Below are 17,218 nucleotides of genomic sequence, written 5' to 3' on the forward strand. Positions count from 1 at the left end.
CTGGTGTCTTTGGTATGACAGCTGGGGACGAAGACCTTGCCCTGAGTCAATGACGAAGGTTCCAGAAAGGGGCAGGCAGCGTTCATCACCCCCCTGTTTGTAAAGAATGTCATTTCCCTCCAAATCCCTGTGTGTCCCCCAATGCCTGCTACTCACTCAGCAGCGCTGTGGCCTTTCCGCTCCACCTTGTGTTGCTCCGAATGGTTTTACAAGATGGTGGCCAGCAAGAGGCTGTCAGGCCACCTGTGGTTCTTGAAAAAGAGTCAAACCGCACCCCCCCCCCCCCAATCCACCCAGCTCACCACCAACTCTGGGAGATGTCATTCTTGAGGATTCCTGCCGAGTTCTGTAGCTCCTGTTTACGCAGACTGTCGTGGTCACCCTCAGATGAGTCTCCTAGGTGTGCAGAACGGTTTGGTGCGGATCCAGCTGCGTTCCAAGGAGGGGAGAAGCAGATGACTCTCGACTCCCGCGCTGCTCCATCATCTCGGCCCCGCCGCCTTGGCTATGCCTTAAATTCCATTTTCGACTCTGGGCCGAGGAGAGAGCAGTTACCACACGCCACCACTAGAGGGTGCCCCACAGCCACCTCTAATGTCGCCCAAGCCCTCCTTTCCGCAGGCCCCCACCTCACATGCAAGAGACCAAGTGTTCAAGATCCTTCTCATTGGAAAGTAAACACACACGAGGATATACCGTACCATCCAAATCTAGTTATGCGCGTTTTAAAAGCCTGGGCGGCTGTGGTCTCGTTTTCATTTCACTCTTTAATTGTTCATATCCTTGCCGTACTCTGCCCTCCAGGGAAGACTTGGAAAATGGATTTGAGAAACAGTTATTAATAACCAACAATTAATGACCGCGTGGCAGGTAGTGGGATAAACGCTTTTTATTCATTCCTTCTCATTCTTACAGCAGCAACCCTGTTAAGGGGCAATACTGTTATGCTCGTTTCCTCTGTTATTCCTGACCTTCATTGTTTTTTCTCAATGAAAACTTTATAATGAAAATTTTAATCAATCCAATTAATTAATTACATTTTATAACGAAACATTTTTTTCCTTTAGGCAGAATTGTAAATATGCAGAGAAGTGGACTTTTCAGTGTGGTGTTTTCCGAAGGAAATGCCCTGAGGAGGCAGTGTAAAATGCCACGAGATAAATGACTACTGGTTACCCAGTAACGAATTACAATTTTTATTTAATGACCAACAGCGTTCTTTCCAGGCGTATTATGGAAACATGGGGCCACAAGGGTGGTGACCAGCACTCCCTTAGATTTGTTATTCCATCTACATGCTCCAGAGCTCTTCGCCTTGGCATTTCTGTCTTTCCACTGGAGATCATTGGTTTTTCGGTGTAAAGCATATTCTTTAGTCTATTTGTGCCGGAGACAAATTTTCTCAGGTTTTGATGTCCGGAATTATTTTGAGTTTGCCTTAATTTTTTAAGGTTTTTTTTTTGGGGGGGGGGTTTATTTGTTTGTTTTTAAGTAATGTCTACACCCAATGCGGGGCTCGAACTCACAATCCTGGTATCAAGAGTCACATCTCCACTGACTGCGACAGCCAGGTGCCCCTACCTTAATTTTTGAAGAATCTTTTTGGGGGCTATTATAGGATGCTGAATTTCAGCTCTTTTCTTTCAGTGCTTTGAAGATCTGATTCCATGGGTCTTTGGGCTTCTATTATTTCTGATGGAAGCTAGTGGTCAGTCTTATTGCTGGTCTTATGAGGCTGACATATATTTCCCCCTCTGTTTTCTCATAAGATTTTCTCTCTCTCTCTATCTCTCTATCTCTTTTTGATTTTTTTTTTAATGTTTTATTTATTTCTGAGAGAGAGAGACAGCGTGAGCAGGGGAGGGTCAGAGAGAGAGGGAATCACAGACTGAAACAGGCTCCAGGCTCCGAGCTGGCAGTCAGCACAGAGCCCGACGCGGGGCTCGAACCCACGAACCGCGAGATCATGACCCAAGCGAAAGTCGGACGCTTAACCGACTAAGCCACCCAGGCNCCGCGAGATCATGACCCAAGCGAAAGTCGGACGCTTAACCGACTAAGCCACCCAGGCGCCCCTCTTTTTGATTTTTTTTAAACATTTATTTATTTTTGAGAGACAGAGAGCACATGCAAGGAAGAACAGAGAGAGAGGGAGACACAGAATCCAAGGCAGGTTCCAGGCTCTGAGCTGTCAGCACAGAGCCCAATGCGGGGCTCGAACTCACAGACTGTGAGATCATGACCTGAGCTGAAGTCAGACACACAACCAACTGAGCCACCCAGATGCCCTTGCTCTTTGGTTTTTCTAGCACTTTTACTATAATATAGTATATGCTTCGAGTTCCTTTTCTTGAGTCTATGGCATTATGTCTTCAGTCAGTTTTAAGTTTCTTTTTAAATATTGCTTCTTCAATAATTCTTCTTTCTCCTGGGATTCTGGTTACACATATTTAAATATTTTTTTACTTGTGTAATTTATATCTCTTATAGTCTTTTCTGTATTCCTCCTTTTTTCTCCATGCTTCAGTCTGGATATTTTATTCTAATATTCTTGACTAATTCTCTTTAAAACTATCCATTTTATTTATTTATTTATTTATTTATTTATTTAAAATAACACTTTATTTATTTGTTTTTATTTGATTTATTTATCTTTAAAATGTTTATTTATTTTTGAGAGAGAGAGAGCATGAGCAGGGGAGGGGCAGAGAGAGAGGAAGAGAAAGGCTCTGTGCTTACAGCAGAGGGCCCGATGTGGGGCTCAAACCCACAAACCATGAGATCATGACCTGAGTTGAAGTCTGACGCTCAACTGACTGAACCACTTACACCTATATTCGTTGATCAAAAATAATTTTTTTAAGTTTATTTATTTTGAGAGAGAGAGCACGCGCAAGTGGGGATGGGCAGAGAGGGAGGGAGAGAGAATCCCAAGCAGGCTCCTGCACTGTGAGCACAGAGCCCGACATGGGGCTCAAACTCACGAACCATGAGCTCATGACCTGAGCCAAAACCAAGAGTTGGACGCTCAACACACTGAGGCACCCCTGAGTTTTTTAATTATCATATAATCATCATCATTCTTTTTACGCTCTGCAGTTCACTGCTAAAATTCACCATCTTAGCATTGAATTCCTTGAGCATTTAATCACGATTATTTAAAGATGTGTATTTGAGCCCTCCACTACGTGCCTGGGTCTCTTGTGGGTCGGTGTTTGTGGTCTGGGCGTGGAGGAAAAGGCCACGGCTGTGGTCTCTCTCAGATTACACGTAATCCTGGGGCGCCTGGGTGGCTTAGTCGGTTGAGCGTCCGACTTTCGCTTAGGTCATGATCTCGCGGTTCGTGGGTTCGAGCCCCGCGTCGGGCTCTGTGCTGACTGCCAGCTCAGAGCCTGGAGCCTATTTCAGAGTCTGTGTCTCCCTCTCTCTCTGATCCTCCCCTGCTCATGCTGTCTCTCTCTCTCTCTCCTAGAAATAAATAAAAAATTAAAAAAAATATATGATTACACATAATCCCTCCAGCCAAGAGCACCAACAGGCCTTACGGCCTGTGCGATTTCAAGTCTCTTAGGCGCACGATTTCTTCTCATATCATACTCATATGGTTTCCTACTGGCTTATATTTTCAGAACTCGTTGTCATTTTGGTTGCCAGGGACCAAATTGAAGCACGGAGCAGCTAGAAGGTTTTGGCTAATTTCACACGGCAATCGGTGACTCAGTGGGCACTCGCTAATTTTTCTACAGTTCAGTGTGTCAAAGCCCATCCTGCACCCAAAGAGCTGGCGTCAGGCCTGGGCTATTATTCTCTCTGCACAAACCCATGGCCCACTCTTGCTTTACCAGAGGTTTCCACCAGGACTTTGCACCTGGCGTGAGCGAGGCAGAGGTGTAGGGGACCCCAGAGACTTCACGCCAGCGTTGGTGATGGAGGTTGTCACCCTGATTCTGAGCCAGCAGCAGGAGCCGTGAGGTGCCTGCCAGATTTGTCCCCGTGCATGAATTCAGCTGTCCTTTTTGGCACCTGACCTGGTCCCTTGGTTCCCTTTCGATTCTGTGAGTTATCTGATACCCTTTCAGTCCATTCCTGTTCTGCGGAAACTAACCAGAGTGGGCTTTACTGTTTGCAGCCACAGTCATGACTGATTCAGTGACCAAGTTCAGTTGAGAACTAGAGGGGGCCACGTGGCCGCTCGGTCCTTGGCTGCAGACTCAGCTGAGAGATGGCCGGGTTTCAGACCCCGGAACCTGGCGTGACTCACTCTCCTGCCCAGGGAGCTTCCGAGGGATGCTGACCGTGCTTCAGGGTACTCACCAAATTGCGTGCAATTTCCCCGAAAATGTAAAATAATAATTTAGGCTCTTTAACAGGCTTGAAAGGACTCATTAGGGAGAGAACAATGGGAAACAAATTAGGGAGAGAACAATGCGTGGAACGTGGTTGACACAGACGGAGGCTGGCCTGGTGGGCTGTGAGCCGTGGCCTGAGCAGCATGGACGAGGGGGTGGAGTCCTCCTCCTCAGCCCCCCCCCCCCTCCCTGCCGTGGGCGGCTCCTCTGGGTCTTGTCCCTTGCCTTTGTGGAGGTCAGTGTCCTTTGGGCCCCAGGCTCCGGCCGGGGACCTGGCTCAGCTCCCCACCCTGGCCCCGGCCCTCAGCTGCACTGCACCTGTCTGGCTACCCCATAAAGAGTGCTAAACTCGGGCCCCACTGCTCGGCGGATTGGTGACTGCGATATTCAATGCAGACGCCAATGTTGTGACTCTCCATCCAGGCTGTGAGTGTCAGGAGCACAGGGCCAATTCTTGCGTCTCTTCGTATGCCGAGCACACGGTAGGTTTTAGTAACTGTTATTTGGCAGTGGTGTGATTGGCTGCTTTCTCCTCTTCGCTAACTCTTGCTTCCAAATCGCCGTGTTACTGGGCGGGTGGATTCCACTGGAAAAGTCCATGTGAGGTCAGGATGTTGCTTCCTGTCGGAAGCTCTGAGGCTGGGGATGGCAGGGAGAGGAGGGACGGGCACTCTTGTCCTTTCTCTTTCTATAAGGTCAGTCCCTGGCTTCACGCTGCCACATACATGTCATGGCCACCTTTGCCATCTACTTGATGGTCTGCACGTTGATGGCGTACTTTGAAGATTCGAGCACATGCCCCCTGTAGTCCAGATGCAAGCCGGGGGCGTTCTCCCACCTGTGCCCCCGTATTCGCATAAGCCCGGGCTTCTCATTCAGCTTTTCCATCCCCGGTACCTTTAATGCCAGCAGAGAGTGCATATAAACCATTAGTCTCCTCACAGCTTCCCCACCTTCACTCTTGCCCAAGGTTGCTATTTAAAGCATAAATCAGATCAAATAGCCCCATTGTTGATAGATTTTGCAAGGCCTCCCTTCATACCTGTGCTCTTTGCCATGGTTTTTTATAAAAGCCCCCAGAGGCTGGCTTCTTTCTACCTCTCTGTTGCCATTTTATGCCTTTTACCTCCTTGCTCATGACTGTCCAGACACACTGACCTCCTTTCTACCTTTTGAACTCTTCAGACCTCAGGCCCTTTGCACTTGCTGTTTTCCATGCCTAGTGTTTTCTAACATGACCCTCAGGTCATCTCACATCTTGTTGCTTTTTGCTGTAGTTCAGATCTCGGCCAAATGTCACCTCTTCCCCGACTATTTGTCTAATTCAGCCATCCCTTCTTCCAGTCACTGTCTATACTCTGCTCAGTTTTATTTTTTTTACAGCACTTACCTTTTCCTAAAATTGTCTTATTCATTTATTTACATATCTAGAGCCATGTCTGGTGCATAGCTATTCATTGGTAAAATTTTGTTAGGTAAAAGAATCAAGGAAAAGACTAGTGGGAAATGTTTTTAATGTCTATAGCCACATTAAAAAAAATTAACATGAAATAGTCAGCCCACTTGAAAACATTTATGATAGGGGCACCTGGGTGGCTCAGTCAGTTAAGCGTCCGACTTTGGCTCAGGTCATGATCTCATGGTCCATGAGTTCGAGCCCCGCATCGGACTCTGTGCTGACAGCCCAGAGCCAGGAGTCTGCTTCAGATTCCATGTCTCCCTCTCTCTCTGCCCCTCCCCCACGCACACTATGTCTCTCTAAAATAAATAAACATTAAAAAAAATTTTAAAAAGAGAAAACATTTATGTTAGTGTACTATAAAGATATATAACTTAAATTACCTATGGAGTGAAAAGGCTTAGTATATGACAAACTGAGAAAATTAATTATTGAACAAATTAACGAATTCACTATTGAATGAATGAATGAGAATTTAATGCTCCAGGAAAGTGCACTATTTTTATCCTGTGGCATCTTGCACCTCCTAGCACACTCTGGGTACACAGATCCAAGAAGAATACGATCTTGTGAACTTGAAGGGAACATGATGCTCTGTCAGTTTCTCTCCTCCTTATGGAGAAGGAAGAATTTTCTGAATCACAGAATGCTTCCCAAAGCCAAAACAAACAAGACTTTCAGATTGTTTTATCCTTGGGATTTCACACCCCCTCTGTGAGTTCAGATGATTGAGAACGAGGTTCATGGTCATTATCATCAGCAATCCAGACTTCGCAGAGAACCGAAGGAACAAAACTCCAGCCCCGGCAAAAGCATTCATGGTGATCCCTCCCTTCCCAAGTGAGCAAATCTGGAGGCCCCCAGTGAGTTTTCTAGCTGGCTCTCCATCTCCTGCACTGAATCAGCTGCCTTTAGGATTACGTTCAAGAAAATTACACCTTCCAGGCTGATTGGTCCCTTGCACTCAACATCCTTTGGGCGGTCCTTCCTCCCAGGCATATGTTCAAGAAATCTCTCCATGCAGATTACATGTTAAATAGAATCAGACAAGAAAAATGTTGGGGGGAAAATCAGTTTGTGTCCTTAATCAACTGGAAATGCCCCTTATCCCATTAGTTAGATGCAGTCTTTCTCAATTTGTAACTTCTCACTTACAGACTTTTATAGCTTTTTGGAGACAATTTTCTATGGGTCTTTGGCATCTAAAAACATTTATTTATTATTGAGAGAGAGGGAGAGCACACACACAAGCAGGAGAGGGGCAGAGAGAGAGAGAGAGGGAAGGAGAGAGAATCCCAAGCAGGCTCTGCACTGACAATGCAGAGCCTGAAGTGGGGCTCTATCTCAAGAACCTGTGAGATCGTGACCTGAGCCAAAGCCAAGGGTCAGATGCTCAACCAACTGAGCCACCCAGGTGCCCCAGTCTTTTGCATTTTTGTGTGTCCTATTAGCAGAGACAATGATGGTCTTTGTCCTGGATGAGTTTTCAAGGATGTTTATAGAGCAAATAACTTTGAAAGGTAGAAAAAATTGGGGAAGGCACAAAGATTTTTTTCCTGACTAGTGTAATAAAGATAATGTCTCTCTCCAGGGCCAAGTTTGGGCAGATTTGTCAGGAACCTCTTATAGGATTGAGGGTTTCCCAGCTAAGGGTTTCCCAACTTATTATTCCCTCTGCTAATAAGACACACAAAAATGCAAAAGACTGGGGCACCTGGGTGGCTCAGTTGGTTGAGCATCTGACCCTTGGCTTTGGCTCAGGTCACGACCTCACAGGTTCTTGAGATAGAGCCCCACTTCAGGCTCTGCATTGTCAGTGCAGAGCCTGCTTGGGATTCTCTCTCCCTCCCTCTCTCTCTCTCTGCCCCTCTCTTGCTTGTGTGTGTGCTCTCCCTCTCTCCCAATAACAAATAAATATTTTTAGATGCAAAGACACACTGTGCATTCACCACCCACTGGACTGCTCCACAGTGCCCTATGAACTTGAGGGTATGTGCAGAGGAAGATGTACTAGGAGTAATAACATCCTTTGTCTCTGACCCAAGTCTCGTGTCTTCTACCCACATCCGTAGAACTGTGACAGCTAATTTAATGGGAAAGCAAGAAAAATCTCAGACCCTTCTGGACATTCCTCTGGTCTATATGCTGTAGCTTAACTGTAAGTATATATCATTAGTATACATTACACCTAAAATTGCACTGAATTTCAAGTAAACATGTCTTGTCTCCTCAAGGGCAAGCAGGTGGCACTCTCCAGGTCATCTAATAAATATGGAGTATGCCGTAAGTGCGCTGTATCTCCTTGCTGTCATTTCATCCTGTGGAGGGCCCGCGTTGGGTATGTGCCTCTGCTATTCCCACAAAGACCACCACCAAGCGTCGACTCTTCGGTGGTGGTAGTGGTGGGGCTCCCAGTTATTAGAGGTCTCCACAGTTAACCTTGGGCCATGTCTTCCACTGCCTGGTGCCCTTCCCCAGCTCCCAGTGGTCCCGACAGTGCCGGGGGAGTAGCAGGAGGAGGCTATGAATAAGAACAGACCCAGATGAATAGAATGGGGGCCCTAGGGCAGAAGTCAATGAGGGAAATACTGAAAACATCAAATCCCAGCTCCAAGCAGAGGGCTTATGTCCAGAAGTCAAAGAGGCCACGCTGCCTGGGAAACAGAAACTCATTACCCTGGGTATCAAGAATACCAGGAAGAGGAGACCTGGGATTAAGGCCAATATCCATTCCAGGCTGTCCCTTGGCAGGAGACATAGAGCTGCAGTGAAACAGAAATGAACCAACATAAGGAAAACACCAAACCCATCTCTGAATCAGGATTTGGCAACTTCTCCTTCCTCTTCTCATTGTGTTATGCTCTATGATTATAGATAGAAGAGGCAATAATCATGATTTTATAAAAACAAAACAAAACCCCAAAACTGCTACCAAATGTAACTCTTGTGAGCAGAGAGGGCCAAGCAAGCAGAGGAATGGGCCTGGAGTCTAGAGCCAGAAGCTACTGAGCGTGGCTCTTGGCTCTGCCACCTATGAACAGAGGGGACTCTTTTCCTCACTTATTTTTTTTTTAATGTTTTATTTATTTCTAGGAGAGAGAGAGAGAGAGACAGCGTGAGCAGGGGAGGGTCAGAGAGAGAGGGAGTCACAGACTGAAACAGGCTCCAGGCTCTGAGCTGGCAGTCAGCACAGAGCCCGACGTGGGCCCGAACCCACGAACTGCGAAATCATGACCTAAGTGAAAGTCGGACGCTTAACCGACTAAGCCACCCAGGCGCCCCTTTTCCTCACTTATTAAAAGGGGGTGAAAACATGACACTAGTCATTGTGTGTGTGAGAGCTCTCGGCAACTGGGGTGCCAAAGTGGGCATATTGCAGAAGGCTCAGGGGAGGTGGAAGGAGGGGAAAGTTATCCTTCAAGTGGGCTGCCGAGGACACTAATGAAGTCCCCTTCTAAAAGTCCTTCCCCAGAGGTGAGATCCCGCACTTCCTGGCTCGCAGTCACAGTAATATTAATAGCAAAAGCCCTTATTTAATAGGTGTGTATAAGTCAGCTGTCTCACACATATGTGTTGTTATTTCTAGTCTTGAATCATTTTGACATTTGTAATATTTACAACAACTCTGAACTATTCTCATACTTCAAATGAAGAAGCTGGTTCTCAAGAAACCTGCAACGCATGGTCAAGGTCATGCATAGAGCTTCGAGCTGGGAGTCGCACCCAGGAATGTCTGACCCTGAAGACGGCTGGAGAGGGGGAAGCCACAGTCCGGGGAGAGTTCTGCAGCTGCCCAGAGTGGCATCTCAGTGGAAGAATGCAGTTCTCTCCTTGGCAACCGTACAGCTAAAATTGGTACCACAGTTGGTTAGGATGAGAAGCCCTTTTCCATATGTTGTCTCTTTACCCGTCACATCCATCTTGCTGGCTGGTTTTGTTATTTGCACGGGAGGTAGTGAGACCCCCAGAGGACTGTGGCTCCAGCAGTGTCTACTAATTGATGCAGAGGGCAATCGAGAAGCTCTGCTCCGGTGGGTACCATGACGTGGCCGGTCACATAGATGGGGGTGGACAAGTACCCCAGGGAGGACTCAACCTCAAGTTGTGCCAGATATGTCCTTTAGGCTTCGTCTGGTCTGGCCCTGCCCCTCTCCCCCAGCTTGGACTTGGCTAGTGAACCATGGTAGCCTGTGGCTCGGACCCCTCGACATAACAGGCATAAGGTCCAGGCTCCAGGTAGACTGGAGGGTAACCTGAGGGTCCCAAGACATGGTTGTGGAATAGGACCCCAGAAGTACCAACTTCTGACCTAATCTTTTTCATTCTTCAGGAGGCTCTAGGCCTGCCCTCAGTCCAGGGAAGGGCTCAGAAGTTATCCAAGGCCACCTCGGAGGGAGGGCAACCTCATCCGCTGGCTCTCAGAGCCTGGGAGCTATGCATTATTATTCTCACCCTGCAGCCTGAGAGCCTGAGGTTTGGAGAGGTTATCTTGCCTCGCTCTTCCCTTGCCCACAGTGCGGTCAGCACTTCGGGCACTGGCCAGGAAGGTGAACTGATGTAAGTGGTTAATGGGAGGAGTGACTGTTTCTGAAGTGATGGGCTTTAAAGTCTACTCCAGTGGGGGAGCTGTGTGGCTTGGTTGTGTCAGGGCAGAAGGCAAGGCTGAGTGAGAGAGGGAAGGCCTCCCGAGGCAGTGAGCAGACAGCCCGGGGAACAGAACAGGCAGATCATAACCAGGAGCCAAATGGTGCAACTTTACTGGCGGTAGAAGATCTGCAAGTGTGCAGTGGGTCACGCCAGTCTTTCCTGGAGTGAGAGAGCCCAGGGGATGGATGGAGTCATGGGCAAGTGCATTCCCACAGATGGGGAAGGACGCGGAGGCTGGACCATTGGCCCACACGTGGACGGGCTGGGCGTCTATGAGAAATGTGCTCAAAGTTCCCTGAGAACTGTAGTTTTAGCTTTGCCCACTAGAATTGCTGGAGCAGCTTTAAACATACTGGTTTAAACATCCTTGGATCTTACTGCAGAAATTCAGGTGCAGTCAGTCTGGGTCGTGAGCTGGGCATTGGTAGTTTTAAAAGCTCCCGTGGTGGTTCTGATATGCAGCCAAGGTTGCGAACCACTGGCTCAGAGAGGGAAGGTAATTGTACACGTCCCAGCCTGGACGAGGGGTAAGAGAAGGACATGAATGGCATGGCAGAACTTACATGATGCAATCTGTGGGATCTTAAAACAGGAATTAGATTTTCTAAACTAAATCTATTAACATACTCCACAGATATCTTAAAGCAGCCCTGTGATGGACAAGGTTGACCAATCACCTAAGACACTGCTTTAGTATGAAGAGATTTGCATTCATCAGTCTTTGTCATGACAAAGTGAGGGACCGTTGGATGCCAGGGTTTAGGATTGCGGGACCAGGCTTCAGCTCAGCCGGAACAGTTCCTAAACTCATGTGCGAAATAAGTTTGTTTGAAATGCAAACTTCCCCTCTCTGGGCCTAAAGACTTGAAAGCACTAATGTTTGTCTGGCAAACCAACAAACTCCCCAGGTGATTATGTGACAAATATGATCTGTGGCCCCACATTGAGAAATGCTGATTTAGGGACAGGAGATGAAGGCAAATGTATTTGGTTTTATTAAGAGCACTGTCAGCCTTCCTATCAGCATCCGGTGCGAAGAGTATTCACAGGTTAATGGAAGCTGGAGGGAGGAAGATCAGTTCCTAGCAGTCCAATCTCAGGGTTTGCCTGGAGTGAGTGCAGAGGGTGTCCAGTAGGTGTGTTCTCACATATCACAAAACTGATGCAGGCACCTCCATGCATAGCTTCAGCCCATAGGCAGCCTCACGTCTGGAACGCTGTCAGAAATGCTGAGAGCCTTCCAGAACCTCCCACCTGAGGTTGGGAGGGCATGGGGCAGCTGGAATCCTGACTCATCTTTGCTTGGGGCCCCCGTGGTCTGAGACGGAAGCTTCAAAGACGGAGGGTTGCCTAGGAGTTTTACCAGAAGTACATCGTATAGTTGGGTTACTCCATGAATACTCCCTCATCATAGCCTGGGTTTCCAACCGACTAAAATAGTGAGGATGGGTTCAGCTGCCCTCCGGCACAATAGAAAAACAGGCCCATGTTAAACAAAAGCAGAGACAGATCTGCTTCAGGGAAGAGTCATCTTGTTTTCATATGTTCATCTTGGTTTCAGATGTTCGTTTCATTGTTTCACTGGGTAATCGTTAACCACTCTAACTATGGGGAGAGAGCACTTATCACACATGACCCTGGGCAAAAAAAATTCAGGACTAAGGGGAAGGGACACAGAAGAACGATAATGGGATTCAGGAAGGGGGCTAGGTAGCCAACCCCACTCAAAGTCTTGGACGTGGTTCCTCTTGGCATCTTACTTTTCCTTCACTGAAAGGAATCATGCCGGCTGTTTCTGCACCATTGGAGGTTAAATCGATCATGTTGTCCTCCAGCCAACCATTTTAGCTGCAAAGAATGGAGATCAGAAGACCTTTGCTGATGCTACAACCCTTGTTGAAAGATCGAGAGACCATAACAAAGCAACACCATCTCCTTATGAGCAAACCGTGGCTCTCAAGAGGAGTGGAAGTAATGAAGCAGCATTAGGAAGAAATTTAAGAACTGAATGGAGACTCAAGATATTGGCCAAGGCACAGCAGAGGTCAGACAGAGACGGGCAGCAAGAACACAAAGAAATTCGTATATCACTGGAGGCACATCAGGAGGCTTTGGGACTTACAAGGAGCAAGTACTGACAGCAAATGTTCAGGTTGCTAATGGCTACTCAAAAGGGTGACCTTGGTGTCATAATGAAATTTAACGAGCATCATTCTAAGGTATTATGAGCCCAGGCTGACCAGGTAACGGAAGTCGCAGCAGTAATGAGGACAGCCATTGAGACTGGGGAACATCAGGGTTGCATGAAGTAGGGAAGAAAAAATGTCAGCTTAAACAGGCAATCAAGGATTTAAGAGAAATCCTTCACACTCAAGATCCAAGTTTTAGCCTCGTAAAAGATGGTGTAAGAAAGTACACTCTTTGTTAAGTGTCAATTCTTGTCTGAGCCTGAGACGAGCTGGACATATCTGTGACATGGTTCCAAAAGAGCCCTGCGGCTGGCCAGCTAATTAATGGAAATAATGGATTAATTAATGGAATAATAATGAATGATAAGAAATCACCCTCTGAATCATTTATTACTTTTAGATTATGTATAATACACTGGCAAATGGCATTTTTAAAGAGTTGTTTCTGAAAATGCAAACTAAACAAACTTATTAAAATATAAATAAAAATTTTAAAATATTTATTTTTGAAAGAGGAAGAGAGACAAAGCATGAGTGAGGGAGGGGTTACACAGAATTGGAAACAGGCTCCAGGCTCTGAGCTAGTTGTCAGCACAGAGCCCAATGTGGGGCTCAAACTCATGAGCCATGAGATCATGACCTGAGCTGAAGTCGGATGCTTAATTGACTGAGCCACCCAGGCGCCCCAAATTGAAAAATAATTCAACAGGTGCATCGATGAGAAGTTCTCATGATGATATCATAGGCTAACTCTGTGTTTACTTACTGAGGAATTGCTGCTTTCCAAAGTGGCTGCACCATTTTACATTCCCATCAGCATTGTAGGAGGGTTTCAATCTCTCCACATTCTTGCTATGGTCTTTTTTTAAATTATTATTATTATAACCATCCTATTAAGTGTGAAGTGGTACCTCATAAGGTTATGATTAGCATTTCCCTAATGATTAATAATAGTATGCATCTTTTCATGTGTATATTGACCTTTAAATATCTTCTTGGGAGAGATGTCTGTTCATATCCTCTGCCCATTTTTAAAGTGGCATACGATTTTGATGATACAAATTCATCTTCTTGTTGTTGAGTTGTAAGGATTCTTTACATATTCTGGAGACAAGTCCCTTAACAAGGGATTTGCAAGTATTGTCTCTGAGTCTATGGGTTGTCTTTTTTTCTCTCTCTCTTCTTTCTGATTCTATTTCAAGTTCTTTCCAAAACAAGGCCCTAGAAACCCCCAGCTTCTAAGTATACCCCTGGGCTTGGCCCACTGCTGTCTTGAGTTCATGTTTGGCTGTTCATTCACCAACATTAAACCTGAAGATAGAAGATGTGACCAAACAGAACCCCTTTGCTGATTTCAGAGGTGCCAGTGGCAGGCAATATGGAAAACACACTGGAGCTTTCCCTTGGAGCTGGGCTGTGATGGGAAGTCAATGGAAGATGATGCTGGTAACATCATCATCTTTTCCCTGACCATTCCCTGCAGCTTCTGAAGACATAGCAGAAAACAATATTCTTTGAAGATACAGTATAAGAATTCCCCAAAGCAGAAATGCATGCTTCAAACTCACTGTGTTTCAGAAAATCTGGGTTTAGTTCAGCTGCCGAATTGTGGTGTTCACCCTGACAGCCAGGGGAGCCCATCGCCTTGAGGAAGCCCACTCTATTCTCTAGAGCATGATGGGCCACTGAGAGATGGAAATGGTGCAAGAGCCCTTGTGGTTACCTAGAAACTTTTCCCTGAAAAGGCAACTTCACGAATGAGGTTTTCTAAACAACTAACACCAACTTCTCCAGGGGACTCCTCCATCACTGTTATCTATCAGAGAGATGCTTTCATTCTTGACCTTGGCCTGCTTATGTTTCAAGACGAGTTCTCAGACAGACTTCAGACTTGGAAAGCCCCAGGTCACATAAGGTTCAACTATATGTAGCGTTGTTATGGTCTCGGGAATCGCTTTGATGACGACATCATGGAAAACCTTCCAGAAGAAGCCTTGCAGTGGTCCTCTGTACCGGTACAATCGCCCCATGAATCTTCTGGACACTTACAACTGAGGCCACGGGATGTTTACATGGCACTTCCAAGACATGAAGCTTCACTTTCAGTCAGCATTTTGGGTGCGCCATGTCACCTTGTCGCCAGGAACTGTGCAGGAACCATTCCAGCCGTTTCAACTTGACCCATTTTCCTCTTCTTTCCTTCTGCTCCTTCTTTTCCAAAAGTGCCTGTTTTGCTTGAGTGGCTTTGAGGACTTGATAAGCCTTTCTTTTTCTTTTTTCCCCCCAATTTTCTGGAACCAGTGGGATCTTGTTTTTTTCCTCTTGCTTCATCATCTTCCCCTCTTTTTACTTCTTGCCGGTATTGTTTGAAGTATAAATGTGCTTAGTTTTGATGAGGTCCAATTTACCTACTTCTTTTGTAGCTTGGGTTTTTAGTGTCATATCTAAGAAAACGTTGCCAAACCCGGGTCATTAAGACTTACCCTTGTGCTTTTTGTAAGGGTTTTATAGTTCTAGTTTGTACATTTAGGTCTATGATATCTTTTTAAAAAATCTTTAATGTTTATTTATATTTGAGAGAGAGAGAGCACGCACAAGCAGGGGAAGGGCAGAGAGAGAGAGAGACAGAATCTGAAGCAATCCAAGTTGTGAGCACAGAGCCCAACACGGGGCTTGAACTCACACACAGGCTGTGAAATCATGACCTGAGCCAAAGTCGGATGCTTAACTGACTGAGCCACCCAGGCATCCCTCTAATGATCTCTCTTTTTTTTTTAAATTTTTATAGTTTTTATTTTTATTTTTGACACAGAGAGAGACAGAGCATGAGCGGGGGAGGGGCAGAGAGAGAGGAGGAGACACAGAATCTGGAACAGGCTCCAGGCTCCGAGCTGTCAGCACAGAGCCCGACGTGGGGCTCGAACCCACGAACTGTGAGATCGCGACCTGAGCTGAAGTCGGATGCTTAAGTGACTGAGCCACCCAGGTGCCCCTCTAATGATCTCTTTTTGAGAAGCCTATTCTTTCCCCCAATGAATTATCTTGTCATCTTTGGCAAAACTAAATTGGCCATAAACGTAAGGGCTTATTTCTGGACTCTCAATTCCAGTCCATTAATGCGTCTGTCCCGACACCAGTAGAATATTGTCTGGATTACCACGGCTTTGTAGGAAGTTTTGAAATCAGGAAGCATCAGTCTTCCCAAACTGCTGTTCCTTTCATGATTTTGGCTCTTTGGGCCCATATGAATTCTAGGATCCATTTGTCAACTTCTTCAAGAAAAGCCAGCTAGGATTTTGTGTCAGTAGAGCAATTTGGGGAATATTGCCGTTTTAACGCTGTTCAGTCTCAGCATCTTACCTCTGACAGATTCATTGAATACATCTATTTGTCACTAGTCACCAGTTCCCACAAGGAAGAGACAGAGCACAAATCTAGTATCTTCCTTTCATCTACATTCAGGTTATGACACTGGGAAGGCTATAGAGATACTGCCATTGAAGCAAACAGATTGTGCTTTATTTTTAAGAGAAATTGAGAACAATTGATTGAAAATCTTCAGGCTTTTAATCATCGCCATCAATTTTTGTGGGTTTTTTGGGGCTGTTTTTGTTTTTTAGTTCCCATCTGTGTCTGAACGGTGCTAGTCATTACAGAAAGCCAGTTTTTAATGGGCAGGCTCTGATTGTCCTCAGTGGTTGGCAATAAAGAATCATTGGCACCGGAAGGACAATACTGAAGACAGAAATGCGACTCTGTTTTATTTTTTTCTCCAGACACTGTGGTGTTTGTTACTCATCTGTCACAGGTCAGTGTTTGTAGCTCCCGGGAGAAAATTGCTTTTCCCTGAAAGCTCCTTGGCCGTGGATACAAATAAGCAGCCTGCTGGAGTGAGGCAGAAAACTCCTGTGGAGGAGGAACATGAGTCCGTCTCGGCCCCGCACTTGGGGAAGCAGGGGGTAAGCTGCAGACGGAGAGATAATCTACTCGCCCTGCTCCTTAACGACACAAGACTCTGAGACACAGAGGTGTGAATTTGGTTGAATTTGTAGAAGCCACAGTTCCTAACCCCGTCTGGAGGAGTTGATGCTTTTGTCTTGGACCTGCCAATGTCCATTCAATCCAGGCACAGACTTTTCCTCCTCACATGCTTTCCTCCCCAAAGCCAACTGCCTTGTAATTCTTTTTTTAATCTTTATTCCGTTTTGAGAGAGAGGCAGAGCGTGAGCAGGGGAGAGGCAGAGAGAGAGGGAGACACAGAATCCAAAGCAGGCCGCAGGCTCTGAGCTGTCAACACAGAGCCCGACGCGGAGCTCGAACTCACAAACTGCAAGATCATGACCTGAGCTGAAGTCGGATGCTTAACCGACTGAGCCACCCAGGAGCCCCAAACGCCTTGTAATTCTTAGAATGGGAACTTGTTACCCAGGCTCTGCACTGGAAGCCCTCTGATCTTTCAATCTCTCAGCTGGGTAGCTGATGGTGGTGATGTTTGCAGGAAGTTCCCCCTTCGACTTACTCCAGGTCCCTCAGAGGGCTTGGCAAGGGAACAATGAGGTTGAGGTTTAATCATT

General features: G+C 46.3%; 1 pseudogene; it reads right to left on the bottom strand.

Moving 5' to 3' along the window:
- Positions 1-298: 298 nt before the first annotated feature.
- On the bottom strand, positions 299-14,978 carry LOC120247025 (annotated as a pseudogene).
- Between the last annotated feature and the right edge of the window lie 2,240 nt (positions 14,979-17,218).

This window comes from Hyaena hyaena, unplaced genomic scaffold (genome assembly GCF_003009895.1).
Source record: "Hyaena hyaena isolate Hyena2069 unplaced genomic scaffold, ASM300989v1 scaffold_11, whole genome shotgun sequence".
NCBI classification, from domain to species: domain Eukaryota; kingdom Metazoa; phylum Chordata; class Mammalia; order Carnivora; family Hyaenidae; genus Hyaena; species Hyaena hyaena.